The following is a 23,198-nucleotide window of genomic DNA, read 5'->3' on the forward strand; positions in this document are numbered from 1 at the left end:
GTCCCCAGCACACTTGGCAGCAGACCAAATATGACCCATTTCACACATCCCTAATGGGAAATGATGCTAGTTCTTCTCAGGCTTACTGGTTTTGTTTTTAGTAGGGCAAATGGAACACAAACTCTGCAGCTTGGTGGTTTCTCAGGATAAATTTTTAACTTTAGCTTTTCCTTTAGGTATCTTATGTCCTTGAATTACGTTTTAGTGAGTATGTTTACATGAGATGTTTACTGCAGAGCTGACTAATTAGCTCCACACTAAAGTGTAAGCTAATTAACTGTGCCATAGGATTTCAGTAAGCTAATTAACTGTGCCATAGGATTGTACTGCCCAACACAAGTACAATCCTACAGTGGAGTTATTTACTCTGCTGCAACACGTGTAGACACAGACCATCTGGGGCACAAGGGTGCTGCAGTGCAGGGATACCTGCTGGCTAGCCCCACACTGTAGCACCCTTATACCTCATCCAGTCCCTCTGCAGTATGTTTAGCCAAGCTGGAGCAGTCCCAGGCTGGCAGGGTGATACCCGGGGCCCCCTGCCAGCTGCAGTTGCTCTGCCATGGCTCAGTGGGTTGCTATCCCAAAGGCACATGCAAATTCTGCACCCAGAAGCAATAAACTCCAACATGAACTATACAGGAGTTTATTGCATCAAATTAATGTCATGTGTAGAAGCATCCATAGTCTATTTCATTGTCAGACAAGATCCCTGATAAATGTGATTCATTTTCATCTTTCATGTTAAGATTACTTGGTTATTCTAGTGTGATCAGATCTAGAACTGGTACTGCCCAACTGTTTACCAGCACATAAAATTGCTATATAAATTAGTAAATCTCAAAGCAATATTGTCACATGTTTTAAGGGTTGCCTATTGACAGCCCCAGTTTCCCACTGGTGTCAGAACGGTTTCATTGTATATCACTAATTCCTAGTGACTTTCTTGAATTTAATATGACAACTTATTAATATTTATGGGATGAAATTGCAGTGGCAATACATCTGGAATCAAAATATCCAATTGCATCATTTCAAACCTGGCAGTTCAATGGATGGCAGCCTTCTTTTGTAGTGCTTATATACTAAGGCCAAGATCATATTCTGCTTCTCATGTCTAAGTGTTTTGCCACTGCCAGCCCCCAAAAGTTTATGTCTTACCTCAATAATATGATCCTGTTATGTCCAGGGAACCACATAGCTTCCCCAGGTGTTTCAACACATCAACTTTATATGTTTATGTCCTCTTGGAATTTACTTAGAGATGTCCATCTGAACTAGAGCATCTAAGGATATCATTACATGTTACACTTAGCACATGCTAACTACACTTACAATGTTAGTATCTAAGTGCTACACCAGTGAAGCATGTGCTAATTGCCTAAAGTTAGCATACTAAAATTAGGTCTTTCCCAGTGTGGAGTCTCTCTAGATCAGCAGTTCCAAACCAAATGAGGGCTGCAGGGGCAATACCAGCAGTGCTGCACACAAATGATGAGCCATGCCACGTGCTGGGAGTTCCCTGTCCCCACCCCAAGGCCACCACTGTCCCACTCCACTCCCAGTAGTGGGTTGCTGCTAAAAAAGGTTGGGAACCAGTGCTCTAGATTGTATTACCTAATACCTATTCAGCTAATGTGGGACCGCTTTATGAAGGTAATAAAATAAGCCAGGCTGAGGGAGGAAATATCCCAACTAAGCTGTTTGTCAGGATCCCAGCCTCCATATACCACTGGAGCCTTTGATTGGCAATGCTCCCTTGGGGTGGGGTGGTGGGACAAGCAGCTTCCTCCTTCTGGCCTGCATGTCATCCCCCTTTTGGCTGCTCAATGGCCCACCTTAAACTCTGGTCTCCTACTTTCTGGATAAGTACCTTAACTGCTCAGCTATTATGCCTAAAACATGGCAGAGCTCTCCTTATACATTAATCATTGGTTTCTGGCTAGCCCTGGTTTTTGAACTCAAGTGCACTTACATATCCCAAATAGGCACATATCCATAGTAGTGTACTTACTTCCCTGAACTGTGCATAGCATACTGCATGGCTATGTACAGACAGTCAAAAAGCTCAAGGCTAAATCAATTCAGTTTTCTTAGGTTAGTCTAAGGTTCATAGATTGAACTGATAAGCACATGGACAGATATTCACTTTTGATTCTGGAAAAGTAGCCACATGCATGTAATGGCTCAGGCCAGAAGCTGAGGGTGCTAGAGCATACCTCCCTGCTTGGCTGGAGCAAAGCTAGCCTGCATACCCTGAGATGAGGTTGGGGGGATTGTGGTAGCAGTAAAAAACATGCTGGGATGCTGAAAGACTGTGAGTTAACTTGAATCTGGAGGGGATCTGAAACCGAAGTTCAATACACCAATTTAACCTAAATCAATTAAGTCTGATACTACATCCACCCAGGTTTATTTTAAATTGGTTTCGGCCATTTTGAAAGTGGTTTATGTTCACTGAACTTCTGTTGTGTTACAGATTTAAACTTGTTTCCAATCACCTTTACTGGTGTATGTGTAATTTCTGTCCCTAGCCCATATGTTCAGTCTACTCTAACACACTCGTGTGTCCAAAATGCTAGGATAATAACATTGCCACTTGTGCATATACGTAAAAAAAAGCTATACCTATACAGTATAAACTAACACTTGGATTCACAAAGGGAAATCATATTCTCTCCACATTGGTTCTATAGCTCACAGAGGGTGCAGTGGAGGCCACAGGCTGGGTATTTTTGTTTCTTCCCTACAACATACACTGGATTATAATGTCTGTTTTTGCCTTTCCTGCTCCATGTGTTCCTTTACCTTATATCTTTATACTTGTTCTGTGCTACTGACCATCATTGTTTTGATCCTTTCCCTGGGCAATGCAGCTGCCATTGTTATTTTCATCATATTGTGTAGGTTTAGGGATAATTGTCTCAACAATTTCTCATGTAAGGTAAAATCATGCCTCTCATACATAATCTTTTCTCTAATTAGGCAGCCTTTACTAATTCCAAAGTTTCTTGGAGACATCAGAATTCTTAATGTTGTAATGTAAGTATCTGTTCAATCACCTAGTACTTGGGGATTTAGGGTGAAAAAAATATGTAATTTTTTATTTTTATTTTTTTTACCAGACTAGTACTCATCAACACACTTCTATCAGCTTTTCTAGTGTTTGGGGCATTAGTAATGACATCAAGATCACACTCACTTCTTTATCCTTAACCCCAGTGAGATAATAAAAACCCCCTCTACCTTCATTTTCTCATTTTCCTCTGTGTGGAGAGGTTCATTTCTTACTTCCACTACTTCCATGTTTATGCAAGATTGTTGTCTGTAAATCCAATACTCCCAGTAGTATAAATTATCTTATGCTGTTTGCTCTTTCTACATATGTTGCTTTTTTGTCTATCATACTTTCTTCCTCACTGTAGGACCTCCTGCTACTATATTTGATGGACCATATACAAGGTTGAAAGATCTTCATAATCCTAAAACTAAACCCTTTCAACCATCTATTTTATATAGTACATTCTTTATTAAAGTCCAGATTCTAATATACATGCTACATACATAAGTAGACTTAGATGCCTAAGTGAAATTCTATCCCATCTTGCTCAAGTCTCTGAAGACCATTTATCTCAAAGAGTGCTCCTTTTCACTGCCTTTTTGTGTCTTAGTGTTAAGGGTAAGATGGCTGTGTTTTACCAAAGTAGGTGCTACCTCCTGTTTTAAATGACAAATATATTGCTACAGATGACAGTGCCCCAGCAACCTGTCACCACATTTCTAAGAATAGCAATGGTTCCAAATCAGTGTATCCACATGTATGGTGACCTTACTCTTTCCCCTACCAGCTTGATCTTTGCATCTCCAGACCTATCTCTGTACACTACTTGCAACGTGGCCAGCCATAGGACTCTTACAGAGAAGTATAAATTACCATGTGCAACCCAGGGAAGACTCTTTTGGTTGGCTTTAGGGCAGTACTATGAAATAACCATAGCAGAGGAGAAAAGGCCCCACATAAATTAGACATGTGTAGGGCATGTTCCAACCTCAGCTTTTAGACATAAACCTGGAAGGGAAAGTAAGTAGAAATTTCAATGGAGTAAAAATGGCACATCTTTAGCCTAAGGGCCCATTAAATCCTAGCTTCTCTTTACTCCTTTGAAATATCTATTTGCCCTAGCTGGTGATTATAACGTATCCCCATTTAGTATAATTTGCAAATGTCATTAATGCACTGCCTAACTGTCTCTTCCAGATCATTAAGAAAAATATTAAAACTGTCAAATACTTATCCCTATATAATTACAACAGGGATCTTTCATAATTTACCATCTTTCCCTTTATAATAACTCTTGTTTACCATATTTTTGATAGTTATCAAGCCATGCATGCAATTTATTTATTCTTAATATAGATATAAAAAATCATACCAAATCTGGAGAGGTTAATGGGGTGGCGCACAGATTTTCTTGGGTTTCTTGTACTGATATGGTGTGTATGGTCTCATTGAAATGTCCATGTTATGCTGTATCCATTTATGTTGCTTTTCTTCTCAGTATAGGATATGTTATGCTGTCTGTATATATCTTACTATTTTTCTTACAATATATCTTGTACAATTTGAGACATGGCTTAGACAAAGGAACTGAGGGATGCATACTTAAGAAAAAGGTAATAGCTAACACTGCAAGTATCTTTTGCCATTGTTTTCTAGAAAGCAACAACAATTGCAACTTCCAAGCACAGACAGGAATTACTGGTGGTATGGGCATTCTAGCAAACCCCACCGACTCTTGAGGGGCTCATGGAGTTCCAAGCAGATCTTCCTGTGTTTGATATATTGATATGGTATATATGATCTTATGTTATGTTGTGTCCATTTGCATTGCTTTTATTATTGTACAGATGTTGTCATGCTGTCTACATATATCTGTGATTTTGACTGTGTTTTAATCAAAGAAATTTAGGGATATATACTTAAGGAAAAGAGCAGGAGTGTAACTGCTAAACATTTCTGGCCATTGTGTTATCAGGCTAGGACAACAGCCATGGCCAATCACAGACAGAAGGGACCACTGGAGGGATGGGCACTCAAATTATTGTCTGCTTGTAATGGGCAAAGCAACTAAGTAATCTAAATGAAACAGCTCATTAGCCAAAGGAATGCTAGCTGTCTGTGTCAGAAAGAAGTTTCTAGAGGATTCTGATGCTCTTAGGCTACTATACAGTTAGTGTCTCTTGTAGATGCACCCATATATACCTTTAAAAATGCCTCCTATCCAGAGAACCTTGCCACCTTCCCTTGACACTACAGTTGTATCATCTCAATTTCTCATGAGTGTCAAAATCCTCTGGAAATTTCTTTGCACACTGTGCAATAGCATGCTGGGCAAAACCCATGCTAATATGGTACTGCATGTTGATATAGTACTTGGTTAACCAAGTACTAAACTTAATGCACAGTAGCTATGGCACTTTACTGAACATGTAGACACACCCGCCATGAGGTAGCTAGGGTCTTTGGTTTTCTCAGGCTTTGGAGAAGTCCTAAAGTTAGTAATTTTATTTGTCTTTTTGTTCTGTCTTCAGACCTATGGTTAGTTTTTCTTGAATTATTCTCTGCTATATAAATACTTCTGTTGTTGTGTCTTTTCACTGATTGCCTGTGATAAAGAGTTATCTCAGGGTAAGTAATATTCCAGGCCAACCCATTCTTTAGAAAGGGGGAACCAACATTTCTTTACAACCCAAGCAGATTTTTCTGGAGTTGACAAGGATTCCTCTGCTGCAGCTGTGCAGTCCAATTTAAGGATAGTGGAATTGAGGCTTTTGGAGATAAGGAGTTATCCTAGGGTAACCCTTGGTCTGTTCTTTGGGACAAGCAGCAGGACAGTGGGGGAAAAAATGGGGCTCCACTAATACTCTGCAAAGAGGTTTATGACAACAGGCCCCCAACAGTTTGAGTAAAATCCTGCAGGCATGTCTCTATTGCCATAATTATCAATCTCCTTTGACACAAGGCACCCTTTGGAAAATGCCAGCTGTGAGTTTCCCATCATTTTTTAACTCCGGAGAAAGAATAGAATAATTCCTCTGGTCTAAAGAACTCAGAAAGTCCACAACAGGTCAGATTATTTTTCATACTTTGAATTTCTATTTGAAACCATTGAGTTATTCTTGTGAATCATCTTGGCACACCTAACACTGTATAGCTCCTTGTGTGGCTGCTTGAAAGGATCTCAAGGGATCCCAAGCATGTTGGTTGAGATTCACTGACCCCTTGCAGTGGCAGCCTGCCCTGGCTGACATAATCACAATCACACTGTAGCCACCTGCTCCCCTATAAATGTTCCAAATGCAGAATTACACCGGTGAGACTGCTTTTGAGTTGTCTCCAGTAGCCATACTTAAGCACACCAGAAATGGAAATCTGGAGAGCAGCTACAGGCTGGCCCACACTGGCATCACTGGAATGGTTCTGGATAAAGAAGTATGTATGCAGTAGCAGGAAGGAAGGGCATTCTTGGAAATACCCAAGGGGGAAAAAACAAACTACCCTCCCCCAAAAATCCTAATCTATCTTAGTGGGGTAAACACACCTAGTTTGTACATGCAGAATCAGGACTTAGAGAATCAGGAGTAAAATATGAATAAACTCTCAGTTACTGCTCTTAAAGGTGTTCCAGTTCACATAAATAGAGCAATGTAGATTTTGTGGGTGATATCATTTTTTAGACAAACTGCATGACAGACAAGCTTTCAGGTACAAGACACTTTTCTTCAGGTCTGGGGAATAAAGCAGGAAAACTTGAGCTAAACTCTATGTAACATTCCATAAGTAACAAAAAAAGTCTGGTGGGATGTGGAACCAGAGACAAGAGGTATCATATTTACTCTAATCTAAGGTTTTTTTCCCTTTCAACATGGGGTGTGGGGTAGGTACTGTGGCTCTGACTCTAATTGTAAAACTAGGTTCAGAGTTGGAGCTGCATTCCCCCCACCCTCCTTGCTCCCTGCAACCACTGCTTCACCTTTACTCCCTGCTGCGCTTACCATCCCCTTTTATCTTTGGCTCATTCTGGGTTCTACTTTGGCTCGGGGCAGGGAGCACTTGCTGCCTCTGGCCCCAGCCCAGTCACACAGTGGCAGTGCCACTAGCAGCTCTTGTCCTAGCTCTGTGGCCAGGGTTGAAGATGAATCCACAGCAACAGCCACTACAAAAGCTTAAATTATATAAAAATAATTTCAGTTCACAAACAGTAGTCACTGTACATGAATATTCCCATTGCAGCATTTTTATCACAGAATCACAGATATATATACCAATATCTGTACAATTATAAAAGCAATATAAATGGACACAGCATAACATTAGATCATACATTAGGGTTGGAAGGGACCTCAGGGAGTCCAACCCCCTGCTCAAAGCAAGACAATGCCAAACTAGATCATCTCTGCCAAGCCTTTGTCTATCTGGATCTTAAAAGCCTCCAAGGATGGCAACGTCTACAGAAGAGAATGTAGACAGATGCCCCAATACTCTTGTGCCCAGGCCTTCAACTGTATATTTTCCTTTGATTTTACTTTTACCATTATTTTATTCAGCCACTAGATTAGTGGCACAGCTGAGCTTGCAGTTGCTCTATACGCTGGCTCCTCCAAGACTATCAGTATTTCATACCTTCCACTGCTGATGGTTGTGGCTCATATCACCTTTCCTTCCCAGCTGTGTATTCTGTAGCTCAAAGAGCCTTTCAAAATGTAAAAGGTAAAGTTACGTCTCCTGGGACACCCTGTTTGAGCAGATAAATAACAGACCACAATTCTCAAACATCTTTCAAATTTTGACAGGTTGTTTTAGATTGCCTGAAACGGTTGCAGATTTTGCGGGTTAGCTAACATCTTTTTAAAGCAGCCTGAGCCACACAGACATTCAGGGGAAGAAAAAAAACAAAAAAACCTGCAATGCAGAATGATTCAGACTCTAAGTTTGGGGTAGCAATAAGGAGCTGACATTTCCTATAGATATTCCTTCCATATGTGTATTTATCAAGATAATAAAATGTTCTTCATGCATATTCTCAGTTGCTGTATTAAAAAAAATAAAAACAGAAAATTAAATAACAGTTTCTTCCTGAATTACATTTCCAATGCCATGCTAACTTGAACTGATAAGTAGACAGACTTATTAGCTCCTTCTGTCTCACTTGTCTTTAACTTTTCTTTCCCCTGAGAGAAAAAAATACATAGGTATCTCTTTTAGATTCTTGTGAATATATGTCAAGCTGTGCACAAACTGGTTTTCTGGTTGCACAGACAGTTTTAAGATACTAAAATATGTCTTTTTTGTGTTGTTACAAAAATGACACATTGAAAATGAGAGAAAATTCTCTCCCACTCCAGAAAAGCCAGGTTTCTAACTACTATGACACTCCTGTAGGATCCGAGAGTTGCAACATCAAGTACCTGCTCAGAGAAAGAACACAAATTGCAGTCTTCTTCACACTAGAAAAGCATCTGATTCACCAGGTAGTTGAGTAAGCTCATATAGACTCATCTTAGTCTCTGTCTTTGGAGTTGTCCCCCTTCATTAGGGAACTTTATGGGAAGATGGAGACAATCTCAAGCTCAAAAGGGCTTTCCACCCATGTTTTATTCTTCCTAGGCAGTTGTTATTAGACAAGAGAAGCACCACCCATATGCCAGAAAGAATGTGCTTTACTTCTCTCTGTACGGAAATTAATTCTACTGCCAGTGTGAGTGAAGTATCCAATTTAGATATGCATTGCTTCTCTGGGCACTGTGGACCTTGAGATCACAGAGACACCAACAAACAGAACACACATTTGCCCTTTGGTTGGGGGACAAATCATAGACTGGGTTCCACCATTTTCAAACCAAACTATGTCTCCCAAACTTCAGTTCTTCTATGCTTATAGACAGGTTTTGTGTATCAAAATTCTGTTCTGTTATGGGTATAGACTGGTTTCTAATCCCTTGTACCCATATAAGTGTAATGTCTGTACCTGTCCTTAATATGCAGCCTTGAGTCAACTGTGTCATCTCAGAGGAGAATCAGGAGTTCAGGAACAGCCTTGTGCACAGCATTTCCTATTGGGTTTCTATAAGTGCTTTCACCAGTCAGTTTTTCATTGTCCTTTGCTGCATCTGTCTGTCTCCACTGACTGGATGGAAACACTAGGTCTCTAACCTTGTCAATTTGGATAACCCTTCTGGGTCAAAGAGCCTAATTTAGAAAGATGTATGAGAATGATTTGTTTCTGGCCCTTAATCTTTTGTTAAGTCAGTTCTGAATCTCTATAACTGAGAACATTCTGCTTTTGTCAACATTTTTTTTTATCTTTTTAGATTTTACATTTATTTGGGGCCGGGACTCTTTCTTACTTCTGTATGAGCTGTAGGACCATAGGGCTCCAATCTCATTTAGGTGCTCTAGGCATAACTATGACTCTAGTTCTAACAACAATATAACAGTTTTAAATAGACACCAGATCTTGCTTTGGGTGCTTTCTTACTATATTTTAAATTCTTCCCTTGCTTTTAATGTAAAAAAGGGGGCAGATTGAAGGGATAGCACTCTTGGGCTTTGAAATAAACAAAGACTTTATAGAAACATGGGACATTTATACATGTGGTCTGAGATGTGGGGTGGACAGGGGCTGCACTTTAATTAGAACAGCAACAAGAGCCACTCTAATTAAAGCACCCAGAGTGTCTCATGTATCAGCATCATCAGGAAAAAAAAATGGTGTCAGGGGCACTTTAACTAAAACACATCAAATGGGCTTTAGTTAAAAGCACCCCCACCACCATTTTTAAGTGTGGGGATGGTGATACATGAGATGCTGGAGTCCGCTAGAGCATGGCAGTTACTGTATGGAGATTTGGAAGATAAGAAAATAGGTATTTTATATTTTGGTATAAGCAGGAAGCAATAATCATTCTTTAAAATGAAGGGAAGAATTAAATAAACCAGCTTTACCTGTGCAAAGGGGATATAGATGGAAGAAAAAATTCCATTTGGTTTTTTTTTTCCTCTTCAAAACCTAGACTGATTAACAGGTAGGAGCCTATTCCTGCAAACACTTTCATTGGATTCATATAAATAAACCCAGTATACTCACTGGACATCTTTGAAATCATAAATATGTGTAGGTTCTGCTCCTACCTTGTGAAATTGATTGAGTTTTCATTAAGTTTGGTTTAAAAACATTTTTTCCAGTTGCTATTTACTCTAGCACTTGCATATACATCACATAGCTTCTCCAGCAGCAGGTCTGGTTTGATAAGTCAGACATCATTGGTAACCTGCTCAAAAAAGCTTTCATGTGCAAATCCCAAATGCTATCATTCCCTAGGCTCAAGTGTAAGGAGGCAACATTTCAATCCCAGTCATGTCTTTCTCCTAAAGGCAAACATAAAAATGCTGGTTATGACATCTACAACGTCTGAGTCCACAGACTATTTTGGTTTTATACCATAAGATAATCTTTTGCTAGTTATGTGGCTTCAATGCAATAAATTCTATTTTGGTAATGCTTATATTGTTCAAGGTCTGTAGTTTTTTTGATGGGTTGTTGATATCTCACAGCACTGTTCCTATTTCTGCATATTGATTTGATTACATAAGATGGAGGAGCAGGGGTGTTTTGGTCATTAAATACCATTGGGTAAATTCTGGAGTGAGGTCAATTTGTTATCTGGGTATTTCTGTTGGTATTACCAAAACAATGTTATTGTAAACTGATAGCTTTTCAACAAGCTTCAATGAATAAGTTATATGGCTCAAATAAATGACATCTATTGTTATTTATAGAAATCCATATAATTCTTTCATATTTCAAATGAAAAGATAAAACTTTTTAATTATCTATCATACAGACTCAACAATTTTGATGGTTTATGTTGGGCCTTCATGGTTGATAATGAATAACGTGAGTGAGCAAGAAGTTATGCTGGATTTCAGTGTGTGAATATTTTTCTCGCCTTTTGTAATGCAGTAGTGAATTGTGAGAGAGACAGATGACAAATCTTTCATAAACAATATACATACAGGGGAGAGGGCAAGAGAGAGAGAGAGAGATTCAATGATGCACACATTCAATCAAACTACTGTTTTATTTACACCTTCTGTAGGTAGATGAATTTAGCTATAGGTGTCTACTGTTTGTCTCTAAAATGTTTTGTTTTCTTTCCAAACATATTGGTTCCTATCATGTTTAAAATAACATAAGCATTTCAAGATTTTTTACCTCTGGGCTATATTCTACACTAATGTGAATGGTTTTGTAAGTTATTCTGTAGAGAGAGACTGGTTAGAAAACGGTTGCAACTGGTAAAGTAGCACAACTTTCAACAATTTGGCATTCACGTGGCTGTGCACAGTAGAACTATCTTCCTTGATGAGGGGACAGGAAGGAGGGTATAAGATGATTTGGATACAAAGTCTGAAGGGTTACAGAGCTAGAGCTGTCCCCTGTCTTTTAGTTATCTGGAAAATGCTCTGAACATCATGAAGCTCTATAAAAATATGCACAAAACTACATTTAAAAATGTATAATTGGAACCCCGCTACACTCAAAATAAGACCTAAGGCTTGAGTTCAACTTCTCATGCATACATACATTATTAAACATAGTTTCATACTAATGTACAATTAACCATGTATAATTTATATGTTTTTTGTGTTCTATCAGCCTCCCTTAGTGTATAACATGGATGCTCCTCACAGAATGAGAAGCTATTCAATAGCTTGTTTTATCTTTTAATATTCAACATGTAACCCCAATGCCTAATTTACTAAACTTTATTCAAACTGTGTATTCAAAACAGAATTACTAATTCCCTTATAGACCTTTCCATCATTCTCATCTCTATAAGCTGCATCAAAAACATAAATTAATTTATTTATAGAAATCCAACTCCTATGTAAGTTATGCAGAAGTTTGAGAGACTCATTAACTGTACAACCCTGATTAAATCCCTGAGCATGACCCATTCTGTGAACACTGAAAAGTTCAGGAATCCCAGGGAAAAATATGGCTATATTACAATACATATGCATGAAGAACTCTGGATATATATTTGATAAATACTACAAAAAAAATGCACTTTTGGTTGTCTCATAAGCATTGGAAATGTTGACCAAAATTCACTAAATAGTTTTCTCCAGAAAAAGTCCCTGCTCTCAGTTAATGTACCCAGTTCTAGTTCCACAGTGCATTATAACATATTACACTAAGCACATGCTGGTTTTAATTAATGTTAAATTTATCATGTGCTTCAACTGACTGCCCAAAGCACATGCCAAGCTTAATATTGAATACCCATGTATTGAAATCAGAAAACTAGAACAAAACCTATGAACTGCAATGGAGTGGGTCGACCTCTGGGAAAGGTCAGACCTAGTCCAACAGGGGTTTATACTAACACCAAAAAAGTTCTACATTGGGCATGACCTTGACAGAGGAGCATGGGTCAAGCTGAACAGACTAAGATCTGGATACAGACACTTCAAAACACTTCACAAGATGAACAACTTGGACTGCTCCCTGTGTGAATGTGGTGTCCAAGAAAGAGCAGAAAACTTAACTGAAAGCTGCAATCTTCACAAATGGCCAGACAGGATAGGTGGAATCCTCACATTGGGCGATAATACCAGTTCATAGATTTGGAACTGGTATTTGACACCATACAAAAGAAGAACACCCTGTAACATGCATGCTCTGGTGCGCCCTTTGAGAGCTGGCAAGTAGGGGAAGGGCTGTAAGCTAAGTTGGCCAGATTATGGGCAGCTGGGGGCTGGCAGAGTCCTAATGAGCCTGCCAGATCCCATCTGCCCTGACTGGCTCCCCGCTGCCCTCCCACTGCCCCAGATCTAGCTCAGTACTCCTGCAGCCTCCCCCACTGGCTCAGATTGTAATTGGCTGCTGTTCCCCCATCCTCCTGCCCCCAGAGATCCCTCTCTGCCCTTCAGGGCACCCCTTCTGCCCCACTGGCCCTTGTGACTCACCCCTGATCCCATGTCCCCCAGCTTATCTATACTGCCCATGCTGTCCCAGGGGGAAGCAGGCACGGAAGAGGAGCTTGCCTGCCCAGCCACCACTACTGCTGCTGTGCCACTGTCTCCCAGTAGCAGTGACTCCTGAGACAGTGCTGGTAGTACAGGGGGTGTGGGGTGGGGCACCAAGGGGCATTGGGAGCCCAGGGCAGCAGGGGAGGGGGTTAGGGAGGATCCTGAGGGATAGGGAAGGAGCCTTGGGGGCATGAAGGGATGGGGAGAGCCCCAGGGGCTGGGAAGAGCCCAGAATGGGATGGAGGGGAAATTCTTACCTTTAGGCGCTCCCCCGCTGTCACTGCTAGGGAAGATAGAGCAGATGGGAGTGGTGCCTCCTGGAAGACCACTCCCAACTTGTTTGGGGCCTGTGGAGCAGTTATTCATGACTGCAGCGTGACTGCAACTAAACCCAGTTAGACATAATCCTTGATGGAAGAGGATTATCTCTGAGTTACTCAGAGGGCCCTTAGCATGTATGCCCTTCCCTAATGCATGGACACTTCTGGTTTAAGTGCCCCCTACCACATATTTAAAGTTAATATGAAACAATACCCAGAGAATCTTATAATAATATGGCTGCCAAACTTCAGAATTTTATTTTTTTTTTCGGGGAATATTAGTATAAATACCTGATTTGGAAAGTCCCTGCTCCAAATTCTGACTACGACAGAGGTTCTTACCAAATCAGTGACTATGTAGAATTACATGTTTTTCCTTTATTTAAATTCTGAGTAAGGGGTGAATTATTTTAGCTCATACTGTCCAAAACCATGGGGTTTGGAATGTTTGAGACAGACATCTGTCTTAGAAAAGTGATATCTGAAATTATAAAATGGAGCTTCTAATGAAAAAAACTTTGGGCAGTCAACTCTGCATATAATAGTATTTATAATAATGCTCTCCTTTACTTCTTATAGATGCAATGTTCAGTAATTCTAGAAACATTCATAGGTAATTTACAGCTCACAGTAGCCTCTCTTAAGTCAGTGTCACCAACTGTACCACCAACAATCTCTATTTTAAAAGAAGAATAAATAAGCATATTTCTATGTATGTCTTGTGGATCAGTTAACTACCCCTAAACCAGGGATTAAAACTAATATAGCAAACAGCATAAAATGCCAAACAACTGAAGACCAGAAAACCACACTGACCAAAACCGGGGTGAACAAAACCAGGACGGCCAACCTGTAGCAGCTTCTGGCACAGAGCAGACAGGGGAAGGGATAGGTAAAACAGGGCTTGACACAGCAAAGGGCAGACAGCAGAGCAGCCAATCAGGAAGGGGAAGGGGATGTAAGTAGCACTCAGATCAGGGTGTGAGCTTAATTTGTAGCATGCCTACAAAAAAAGTTGGCTTCACTGGACTAAAATGCAGTAGATAGGATAACTTCCATGGGACTTGTTCCTGGGGAGAAAGGAGCAGTCCTCAACTGGGGAGCTTTACAAGTGACTACGTTCCCTTCTCTATCGTTTTGTGAATAGTCTGAATGCAGTTTCTGGTTGCAAGGTTCTGTAGTTGTTGGGCAACAATCTCCAATTAAGCAAGTTAGCCAATTAACTATGCAAATATGCAACATATTAAATTTATAACTGGGAAAGTCTTCTTGTATAGTCATTGGTGAAAGAGTGATTAAATTGCTATTGGTGTGAGCCAGCTAACCTCAGCACTACAAACTGAGTAAACATTGAGGGTGGTTATACAGAGGGCTTCTGCAAAGGTAGGTATTAAGCAAAGATTTAAAAGGGAGGACACAACACACAAAACAAGGATAAAACAATGAACAAGTTATATTGTAGAAAGGAACAAACAGTATAACAAAGCATAAATTAATATGTATACCCCCTGGCTCAGTTCTGTGGAAGAGAGGGGAGGGATGCTTTTGCACCCTCCAGCTTCTAGCCAGGCATGTGCATGAATTTCCACAGTCCACAGAGAACATCTGTCCAATTACAAACTGGTTCAGCATAGCCAGATTAGACTAACCTACAAATATTGAATCAACTCAGGCTCAGGCTTTTTGAATGCCTGTCCCTAGCCTAAGTAACTTCTTGAATTAATTCAATGTGTCCTGCAGAGTAAAGGGCTGGTGCAGCAACTCTTGCCCAGCAACTTTAGTTGCTTGCAGCTACTCATCTCCACAGACACAGAATTTGCCAATAGGAGGGAAAGACACTGGGATTAGCTTCAATAAGCACTCTGGATTCTTTATGGCAAAGTGTCAAGTACAACTATGATAGTCAGAAGTTCACTAAGTCAAGACACACACAAACACTCTTAAGATCGTGTAGAACAACAATTCACAAACTAGACCAACTCAAACTGACAAACACAGCTCAGGTTAGTCACACCACACACCAGCTTCACTCACTCAGGGATTCTCAGTACAAGCCTGGCCAGGAGTCCCCAGTCCAGAATAGCCACCAAGATTCCTTAGTTGTTATAGGGTAAGGTGACACATTACCAGGGAACTGTGTAGGAGACCTCCTTCTCCCACAGGATATTGGTGAGACTGTATCTGAGAAGCTTCAGCTCAATACTCAGAGCGCTCACCCACTAAGAACCAACAAGTCACCACACAATGTCTCTTTCCACACACAAACCCACTTCAACCACAATACATGTGTGCATTCACACACACGTATGTGCATACGTGTGCATTCACACACACGTATGTGCATACATGTGCATTCACACACACATGCAGGCATATGCAGTCATGCACATGTATGCACACACCAGGGGCTGCTTGGCCTTTTAAACATAACAATCATGCCAGTTCTGTCAGTCAAAAGCCAGGCCAATCATCATTCACAAACATCGATCAATCATTAGTGATCCAATAAAATATATCCATGTAGCTGGCACTCAAACACCTTTTGAAACAAAAAAATCACACTTCACTATCCAATCATCTTCACAATCATCTCAGAAGATGACAAACACAATTTTGTGCCAAGATTATGGCCTTCACTGAGCATGCTCCAGGTGCTGAGGTGAGCCTATTACATCACTAAGGTCCAAGAGTTCATTTCTTTCAGAACTTTCTTTGTTAGAAGTCTACTGAGCATGTCCAAACTGAGTTCATGCAGAACTATCTTCCATACCTTACAATATTAATGTAAACAAAGCAAAGCAGGGAACAGTTCTGGGAGATTCCTCCCTAACACGGTTTTCTTGAAGCCTGTAGTCTTCAGAGTCTATTTGGGGGATTTGTGGAATGAGTAGGGTAGAGAACTTGCAGTTAAGGGCATGAGGGAGACAGATTTCTTTTTAATGGAGATGCAAAAAATTAACTGCCGGACCTAAATTAGAGTGGAGATTACTTACGCAATGACTTAAATAGTTCAACAGTAACCACAAATGTTTATAGGAAGTTGTTTATGGAAGATGTCACCTATTAAAGTTCATAGAAGATCAGATCCAAGGACTAGAGATTCAACTGGAGACAATTTCAGACTGCGATTTCAGGACATGATGGAAAGAAGAGAAGAGATTATGTGGTTAATTCAAAATTCACAGACACCTTCTGAAGAACAGGATCTGGAGAACCTTAGATAGGAAAGATGATCCAGGCAGGGAAGCATGTGACAGAGCAAAGGAGGATACCAGCAAGTGGTAGAGAAATGGAGTAGAGGAACAGGTTTGCTACACTAAGTAAGACTGAAAAGAAGGCAGGCAGAAAGAGAAGATGGAGTGATAAAAAGAACAACTACTTACACAAGAGGGAAAAGTGAGGGGAAAATGGTGAATGAAAAAGAACCTGATGAGACAGGAACAAGGACAAAATGCATTCACAAGAGAGCAGAACAAAGAATGATCTTAAATTGGAAAACCAAAACAAAGGGAGAGCCAGAAAAATTAATTCCAAGTTCCAAACAGGGTTTAGCTATGTGATTGGGGGATATTTTTAAGAAAAAATTTTAAAATATAAAGCCAAGGGTGGATCCAGGGACCAGGGGGGTGGGCTGACTGCAAGGGGCAAGGTCATGAGATATAGATATGAGGCTTAAAATGACCCTAATAGGAATGGAGAAGAATTCACTACCTATTTCTTGTGTTGGTGAATTATGACTCACACTGTAATATACCCAGGAAAATTAAACAAGGCTGAGGAAGATGCTTAAAAAATGGAGATTCAGATATTTTTCACTGGAACACTTCACCAGTTCTTCAGTGAATCAGGGTGAAATCATGACAAGGCAACAAAGAGTAATACATAGCTTATGGATTACTTCTAAAAATGATCTTAGCATAAAAAGTGTGTGTGCTAATGAAATTTGCTGATGTCAAAAAAGTTGGGAGGCATGATCAATACCGAAGAGTATTATACAGAAAGAATGCCATGACCTTTAGGTTTAGAACAGTGTAAATGAGATTAAATTCATTACCAGCAAGTGGAAGGTTATGCCCTTAGGGCTGAATCCTATTTTCCCTTCTTGAGTCAAAGTGGTATATACTCAGCCATGTAATTACAATTTTTGGCCTTACACACAGTTTTATTTCTATGTCTGGCAAAATAAAATCATCTTTCTCACATACTTGCCAGAAGCAAAGTAGAGGAGGACTAGATCCTCTCACCTTTTATCCCAGTAGTCTAGTAGTTAGAGTGCCTGCTTAAAGAGAGGGAGACCTGGCAGTGGATGGTCAGGATTCAGAGTACTGTTTAAGTCATGGCCTTAATGATTAGAGTACTTTCCTAGCAAGTAAGAAATGCAGGTCCTTCCTGCAAACTTCCTCAGGATGAGGAGATCCTAGAACCTGGGTGTTGCATTAAGTGCCTTAAGCCACTAGGTTATCAGCAAGGATCCTGGTTTTCCCCAATAAAATTATAACAAATTCTGAACAGGTCCTGCTGCTGCCCATCACTCTCCGCCACAGCCCCCTGATCTTGCTTGTGTCCCTCACTCCCCACCCCCTTGCTGGTGCCCCTCACACCTCACCCCCTCATAGTCTCTTGGCCTTGCTCATGCCCCCCACAGCCCCCTGGTCCTGCTACTGCTCCTCACTCCCTCCCAACCCCACCACAGACCTGTGCTCCTCATCCTACTGTGCTCAGGGTGGGGATGGGGGCAGGCTTCCCACAGTGGGCTCCAGATCAGTCCTGCTGCTCTCCCCTGGGACCTAAACAGCCCAGCAGGTGTGACCTGGTGCTGCAGGGCAGAGGGGGGCCATGCAGGAAAGGTGCTTGTGGCTGTCAGCATCACACTGCCTTGATGCATCCCCTGTGCGCACAGCTGCAGTAAGAGGCAAAACACCACACCACCTCCCCTACCCCCCAGGAGTGCGCACAGTGGCAGGGAGCCAGAAGCACCCTGCCCTCCAGACAAGTCACCCACATCCTGACACCATTCCCATCCATGGCCTTTCAGCCGTGCATGGTGGCCCCAAGTCCCATGCACTGCCTGGGTAGGCAGCAGCTCTGGCCCCAACACCCAGACCTGCCCAACTCCTTCTTTCCCTCCCTATGGAGGCCTCAATTCATGCCCCACCCTTCTTACTTGCAGGACCTGCTCCCCAGGTGCTTGGCCTCCATGTGCATGTACATGCACGTGGCATCCCCTGCCTCACTGCCCTCCACCCACTCCCTCCCAGCCTCTTTGCAGCCAAACTCTGCCAGCCTGCAGAGAACTTTTTCCAAAACTGCAATATCTGTGGGTTTCTCCACTGAAATGAGAAATCCATGTTTTGCTCTGGTAAAGGGGAAGAATCCATGGTTGTTTTTTTCTGTTTTCCCACAGGAAATGGAAAGCCCAGATCCCTGGCTGCCAGGCTAAGAAATTCAAAGAAGTCTCCTTTTCATCCTCTGGCATCAGTCACCTGCTAGTTAGGAATCAAATTACCTCCAATTTAGTTTCCATCCACCTCAGCTAACTTTTCCAGACTCTTCTGGCATCATGTGCCTGCCTAAGCAATTCTGTTTTGCCCAATCAGTAATGTGTAAGGGATTGAGTTGTAGGCAGTCTTGTCTAGTGGAATCACTAAGGGAAGGCAGGTACAAGGGGTTGAGTCAGGGTTTGGGAGCAAAATTACCAGATCCAGAGGGAAATCCAGGGTCAGAGTCCAAAACACAGGCCAAGGTCAGAGAATCAGATGATGAGTTACCAGATCCATAGGACAACCCACAAATTGAGGTCTATGAATACAACCAAACAAAGTTAGGAAACAGATCCAAAGAGAAATCCGAAGCAGGAGTCCAGGAACAATCAAAGCAAAGTCAGAAACTGGGAGGCCAAAGCAGACCTGTGATAGAAATATTGGCTGATCTAGAGTTCACTGCCACAGCTGGGATTAAATGTGTAGGTTGCGCTCCCATCAGCCAATCAAGAAGCCAGACAGATAATTACATGGGACAGAGTTTGTCAGCCAGAGACTCAAGGCAGGTGGAGCTGCTTAAGCAATCAGCCCAGGCTAGGCTGCCTGCCAAGGCCCATGAAACAATTAATCTGAAATGCAGGTCGCTGAAGGGAAAGGCAGAGAAAGAACAGATGTGCTGAAACTTATACTGTATATAAGTACCAAAAACTGAACTTACATAGTTATACAAGAACCACTTAGGCATGTGAAAGGGATGGAGAATCTTAAGGACTGATGAGAATTTCTGCTTTATTTTTGCATTTCATAAAGAGTGAGAGCTTGGAATAGCCATTCTACTAGAGTAATAAGAGCAAATATCTTACTGGTTTTCATGGAATTTGATCAGCATATGAACAATGTTATATGACTAGGTTATCTACAATAGCAAAGAACTGAACATTATAACCCAACAATTGTCTTATGTCCTATATCCAATGCAGTCATCATGGGACTGCATGATCCCATGATCATGGATCATGAATGAGATGCACAAATTAGAAACATATTGTAGCAGTATATGGCACATATTATTGTTCAATCTGTAGATTGAATGAGGTCTTTGTTGGTATGTAGTTCCCCTAAACATGGGTAGGCCAGTAGGAATTCTGCAGTCTCATAATTTCCTCCACATTCTCACTTAACATTTGCATTGTTGAAGTATCCCCATTGCTGCATGTTAACTTTAATCTTATCCAACCTCTGTTTGGAGGGGCTTGAAGTTTCTCCATGTTGGCAAAACAACTTCTGTGCCTCTAGGGAGACATTTGGTCATGTTGATATTCATCCTAAATTCCTCCTGGGTCATCCCTAGTCATGTCTGCCACATTTTTACTCACATGGCTGTTGGTGTTTCATTCAGTGGCTATGTCAAAGGATGGAAACTTTTCTGTGATTTTAGTCTACTGTGTGGTCCAATGTGGGTATGTAGTGGATGCCTCTCCTCTTTGATCTGCTAGGTGCATTTTATTTTGCTTGCCAATGCCCTCCTAATGTTTGATGAGGTGAGTCTGTAGATGGATACTGTTGATGTTAGTTGGCTTAAGGCACCCAGTAATATATCTTCAACTTGTGTTCAGCAAAGGGTCTGGTTACTTTGTGTGTGCTGATCATTCCCAAACTGTGCATGCTTACACAGCTGCTAAACGACAAAGGACAAGTGCAGTATTTCATAGCATTTTGGGGTTGGCTCCCCATTTGGAGTTGCTGAGCTTCATTAAATGTTGTTCCAGAAACTAACTTTGCACTTCTTTTCTGTGTGTGCTTTATATGAAAACATGTGGCCTAGTGTTACTCCTAAGTAGATAGGATTTGGGCAGCAGATGAGTTATTCTGTTCCAAGTTAGACTGAGTTATTTCATGGGTGACTGGTGCCGCCTTAGTCAGGGGTGGCACATGCCCCACTGTGACCAGTCCTGCTGACTGGGAGAGGGATCGCTCTGTGGCCAATCCTGCCAACGGGGGGGGGGGGGCGGGAGGGGAAGTGCAGCTGATCTCACTGCTCAGGGGACCCTCCTGGCTGATCCTGTGGCCCCAGCCATGCTGTGGCTGATCACTGCAGCCGCTTCTGGGAATGGCTGCAGCCATTTCTGGGAGCGGCTGCAGCAATCGGCCGGCGTTTGCAGGGGGAGCACCGGTGCTTCCATCTACCCTCCCTGGCCATCACCCAAGCAGCGATCACAGACATTCAGGGGGTGCTCCAGCACTCTCAAGAGGTGCACGTGCAGCCCTGTACACCCCCTACACATCACCACCATGTTGCTTATTAGTGTCTTGGTTCCAAAGGTGGAAGACGCTAACATTAATTTTATTTGGATTGGCACATCATTGAGATTTAATGTTACAGTCTGACAACTCAATGAGCACTGATGCCAATGTGGTCTTGACCTCAGAAGGGTTCTTATCTTGGGTGGTTATACACAAAACATCTGCATTAATAACAGTTCTTCAGCTTGGGTGAATTGGTTGAGCGTTGGTATAGATGTTAAATTGTATATATTCAAGTATGTCCCTTTAGGTAAGTCATTCCATTTACCATCAGTTCCACTTGTCAAATAATTCAGCAAAGAATCAACAGTTTTCTAGCAAGAATTGTGTTATTCTTGTGGTAATCTTATTATTATCTCATAATAAGATTATATGAGATAGTAATGTCATATTGTATATTTTTGCAAGGTGCCTCCAGTCATTTATAGTGTCATAAGCTGCTGTCAGGTCTACAAATATGGCACTAGTGACCATTCCTTTTTTGAAGCCATCTTTGATATGCTGTATGATGTTTAATACTTGACCAGTACTGGCTAAAGCCAACTTCCTCAGGGATTAAGTGTTCTTCAACAACCAGTGACAAATAGTTTAGGATAAGATCTTCATAGGGTTTGAAAAATATGGCATAATAAGGATATAAGACTGAAGTTCTTTGGATCTTCGAAATCTTCCCCCGTTTCTAGGAGTACTACAATACATGCTTCCTACAAGTGTATCAACTCAATTAAAGCTACTTAACTGAGGGATCACTTCTCAGTTATTTGCATTTTTTTAAATTGTGGTTTTGCACATAAAACAGAGTTCATTAGCTACAGACTATTGAGGCTGATTTTTTCTTGCTGCATGATAGTATTTACAGTTGTGCCCATAGGTCTTTTTCTTAATATAAGAACATGGTTATTCCTTTTGTTCAGGAGGCATGAATGTTATGATGTCTTCTACTGAAATTACGCACTTACTAGATTCATTTTCTTACAAGTTACTAGACCCAAAATGAGTGTCACTTCCCAGGTACCACAATTAATGGGTATTTATATATCCTGTTTTTATATGGGATAATAGAAATGCATCTCCCTTTCACTAACGTATTTGTTCCTGAATAGACAGTTAATTTGATATTTGTTGGATTCATTTTTGGCCTCAATTTTAATTTTCTATATTTGTGCTCTGATAAAATATTAACCTGAGTTCTCCAGTCTCCAATTTAAATTAAACTATTGTTTCTTGCACTTCCACTGTCAATCTCCAGTCCCTCTCATTGGTTTTGCTTAATCTATCATACCTATAAAAATTCCTCTTCCAGGGTCAGTTCAACTGTGCTTACTGGAGGTTGGTGTGATTGGGATCTGCTGCAGCTGGCAAAATTATTCCTCTTGTTATATTTAAAAAAGAGCTTTCCAAATGCAGCACAACATGTTGTGCTATGGGTCATGTTGCCTTCTACACTTGGTAAACACTTGCTTATTTTCCCTCTATTGCTTGGAGGGCACCTAATCAGTGGAAAATTCTATCCTGTGAAGAGGCTGGTTGCTAGTGGGATATTCTATTCTGTGAGAAGCTTCTTCTGGACACATTCTTTCCTGCCTAGCTCATGGGCAACTCTGGGCAACCCCTTCTGCTGCATTCAGCTCTGCAAGCTGGCCCTTCACTTTCCTCTGTTCTGTATATTTGGACAGTCCCTATTTTTAGGGACAAGTCATGCAACAGACTGTCTTGTAAGTCACTGTCTGCAGAATGATAAATAATTTTATCTGTAATCAAAGATTCTGTCAAGTTTCTTCTGTCATCCTCTGCAGACCTCATCTATATCTAACTGAATAACACAACATAACTGAGAGTGTAGGAACAAACCATCCCAATGTGCAAGAAGACTAACATATAGGATTGTGTGATGCTTTGGTAGCCAATTCGATTCGGAGGCAATTTGGCCTGATTTGGTGGCTAAATCTCTCAATCTGAATCAAATCGAATTGGGAGCCTCTGAATTAATTCAGA

This window comes from Crocodylus siamensis, chromosome 1 (assembly GCF_052110815.1).
Source record: "Crocodylus siamensis isolate JL-2025a chromosome 1, ASM5211081v1, whole genome shotgun sequence".
Classification (NCBI taxonomy): domain Eukaryota; kingdom Metazoa; phylum Chordata; order Crocodylia; family Crocodylidae; genus Crocodylus; species Crocodylus siamensis.